The sequence below is a fragment of the Medicago truncatula genome, chromosome 6 (assembly GCF_003473485.1).
Source record: "Medicago truncatula cultivar Jemalong A17 chromosome 6, MtrunA17r5.0-ANR, whole genome shotgun sequence".
Lineage (NCBI taxonomy): Eukaryota > Viridiplantae > Streptophyta > Magnoliopsida > Fabales > Fabaceae > Medicago > Medicago truncatula.
In genome coordinates, this window is record NC_053047.1 from 12,016,604 (window position 1) to 12,020,558 (window position 3,955).

The 3,955-nt window shown below is 30.2% G+C and overlaps 1 long non-coding RNA gene across 1 annotated transcript; it reads right to left on the reverse strand.

The window, feature by feature from the left end:
* Positions 1–2,024: 2,024 nt before the first annotated feature.
* Positions 2,025–2,501, reverse strand: LOC25496010 (uncharacterized). The gene is made up of 2 exons (XR_003012799.2): positions 2,417–2,501; positions 2,025–2,277 (listed from the first exon to the last, which is right to left on the reverse strand). It is a non-coding gene; the product is annotated as an uncharacterized lncRNA (long non-coding RNA).
* Between the last annotated feature and the right edge of the window lie 1,454 nt (positions 2,502–3,955).

Genomic DNA, 3,955 nt, shown 5'->3' on the forward strand with positions numbered 1-3,955 from the left:
AACCCAAAAACATAGGTCAACCTAAATGAGCATATAAATATTTAAAACCACACAAGTGGATCCAACCACTAGTTAATCCTAGAAAGTATCAATCACAGGTCTGCATACTGATGTATGGACCGACCGTCAATATGAAAAGAGTCTAATAACAAACAATTCCTTACAACGATGATCGCAATCAATGCCAACACTTTTGAGCCTCATAAGCCCAATATCAATCACACCGAATGACTAAAATATTAAAACAGTCTGAAATCAATCACAAGATTTAAGAAGACCAAAATAAGACCTTATCCCTCGAAACCATTCTCTCAATCTTGGTCACCAAGATTTCTTATTAAAGAGAAAAAGGATTAAATGTAGGTCATTGCTTTGAAATAGTAAATACATGTGCTCTAAATTCTAGTCATTCATTCTTACTTGGTCACGCATATGAATTAGTTTTCCATTTGCTAGTAAATGATACTCCCTTTATTGGGACCCATTAATGAGACCATATTAATTATTCAATATGTCATGAGAGGATGGAATTCCTTTAGTTGCAAATTCACTTCATATCGTATTTGATAAGCTCCAAATACGAATGCATTTTGTGTTTAATGTAAGTCAATAGACGTTGAAAATGATTATTGGATTGTTTGTGTGTCAATATAGTTGAGATGTTAGATGTTGACAATGATATCTTCACACTCCCAAATTTTTCTTAAAACACTACCATAAATAAATTGTCATAGATATATTAAATGTTTATGTTAAACATAATATTTTAGTTTCATAAGTCATGATAAAAATAATGTCTAATACACTTGGTTTTCTTTGATTAATTGATTCACTCCAACATTTATGTCCATTATGTGGCAATGTGGGTAGCACTTGGGTGACATTGTGGTTGGTAATATTGGCCAACCACAATGTTATATGTAGCTTTTTTCTTTTTCTTTCACAAATTTTTTTTGTTGTTTTGCACACTTATAACATTGTGGTTGGTAATGTCACCAATATCACCAACCACAATGTCACCCAAGTATTATCCGAAATACGTATATGTTCAAGTCTAACTGATATTACATTGTTGATGACCGTGTTTCGTGCTTCCATTTACAAGATATATTTGTCCATCTTTATCAAGTGATCCTTAACACTAAAAGATGTTGTTGTTATTATTATTATTATTATTATTATTATTATTATTATTATTATTATTATTATTATATATATATATATATATATATATATATATATATCAATTCATAGTTTTGATTATATATCAATATTGCCACAAATTTGTTTTCAGCCATTTAGAATTAGCTTTCATCGATGATTTCTATCAATTCAATTAAGGCTAAAATATGATTTTAGTCCCTGCAAATATGTCTCGTTTTGGTTTTAGTCCCCGTAAAAAAAAAAATTGTTTTTGGTCCCTGCAAAATTTTTTGTTTTTGAAAATAGTTTGTGACCCTACTTTTGTGATGATTTGCATACGTACGTGACACATTATAACTGAATCAATTTTGTAGTTTTTGGTCCCTGTAAAATATTTTGTTTTTAAAAAAGGTCCCTGCAAAATTTTTTGTTTTTGAAAATAGTCCCTCCAGGGACTATTTTCAAAAACAAAAAATAGGGACTATTTTAAAAAACAAAAAATTTTGCAGGAACCAAAAACTTTTTTTTTTTTTTGGGGTTGGCCTAGTGGTTGGCTTGGGATCTTGGAGTTTGCTCCTCCAGAGGTCTCAGGTTCGATTCTCTCTGGTGCCAATTTCGGTGGGCTAAGTCCATACAGAGCTTGCTCTGGCTTTAAACGGGGCCCCCGCAAGTGGGCGGTGGGATTGGTCCCCTCGGATTAGTCGATTCTTGAATCGGATATCGAGTTTTTTAAAAATAAAAATAAAAACAAAACAAAACAATTTTTTTTTTTTACAGGGACTACAACCAAAACGAGGCATATTTGCAAGGACTAAAACCATATTTTAGCCTTCAATTAATATCACACACATTAACATTACACTAAATAAAAAATAAAATAATTTATACAATATATAATCATATATATTGCCTTTATAACCACACTTGCGAAATACAACAATATGATTTTGAATTGATCAAACAAATTTTAAGATCTGACCAACAAAGATTGAGGTGTCAACGAGATAATAAAAGTACAACATTATAATTGCCACAATTACTTACATCGACAAATTCCCCCTATGCATCTTGGAAATTCAGGAGGGATACAAAGATATTGACGACAATCTTTTTCTAAATCGCATATAACAACACCTATGATGAAAAATAAGAAAAAAGAATGAAAGTTAATAATGTGGAATTAAACATTGTGTATAAGATTAAGAAGAAAATATCTCCTAAAATAATATTAAAAAAATTTGAAGATTTTTTTTTTTTGCGAGAATCGACTTACAGTCGACTACAATGATGAATGTGAAAACAGAAATAATCATATGATAAAAACAATTGAGAACTTTAGCCATATTTTTCCTCGTTTAGATCTAAAAAGTAAAAATAGAAAATTGTGTATCACTTTATAGTGTGAAATATCCCACTCTTAAAATTAAAATTATTGTAAAATGTCTCTTCAAATTACTAACCTTTCATTTATCTTTTACCATTTCATGATAGAGAAGAGAAAAATCTCAAGAGATAAATTATAGGGTTGAATGATGACAACTAGTTGAGTAAATGAGGCATCGATTAGGTGCAAACACATTTATTTATTAATTAAAAGCTTCATCATATCAAAGTTATCAAGAATAACAAATATGAAAATTGCATGAGAAACAAAAGGTGTTTTCTTGCATAAAGAATAAAGGGAATTCTTACGCAATATAGTAACTACCTTTTTTTGTTACATGATTTGGTATTGGTTTCGAATCCATTGAGATTTATTAATTATTGAAATGAGCTTGAATCCATTGATATTTATTAACTAAGGCCATATTATTAAAACTAATTTTGATAATTCTTAACATAATTAGTAACAAAAAAAAAAAGATAATTCTTAACATAATTCTCTATGGAGTCTAATTTAAATAATTTTTTATAAAAAAAATTTACCCAATTTTTCTTAATATCAGTGACGGAGAGAAAAAAAATGTCAGGGTGGGCCACTAAAATTAACTATTGAAAAATTGTTTAAAGTCTCGCAAATTAGACCTATAATTGAATTATTTAAATTTTCGGGTGGGCCACTACACCAATTTGCGGGAATTTGGATCAACCGAAACCTAAAACCGACATAAAATTGTATAAAATCTCGTAAAATAGACCAATAATTGAATTATTTAAATTTTCGGATGGGCCACTACACCACTTTGCAGGAATTTGGATCAACCAAAACATAAAACCGACACAAAATTGCATAAGATCTCGCAAAATAGATATATAATCGTTGATATTTAAATTTTTCCGGGTGGGCCGTGGCCCACCCCACCCAGCCCATGAAGGGCTCCGCCACTGCTTAATATACTTACCATTAAGTGTTGCATATTATTTTGACCTCTTTAAATATGTCAACTGTTACTTTTATTTCCTCTAAAAAATTTCTTTGAATAAAAATCCCCCAGAGCTTTTCTATCTCCAAATTTAGTTCCTACCTTCAACTCCCTTTAACATTGACACGTGGCACCTTTCTTTAACATAGGTTGATGTTTCACTAACATAACACATGACAATTTTTTTAATAAAAAAATAACGCATGACAATTTTATATGATATCACATATTTTAATAGTTATTATTTTAACTTTGATGAACTAAGAGTGAGGTTTATCATCATGGTGAAATTTGGTCCTTCCAACATTGGAAAAGCTACCTTGAACTACCTCATCTGAGACACTGTGCAAGTGTAGGGCAAAGTGAAAATATGTGTTGGCTTTAAGAATTTATTGTTGTTGTGTGGTATGCATTACAATAGGCTCTTGACGTTTATGATTAGTTTCATC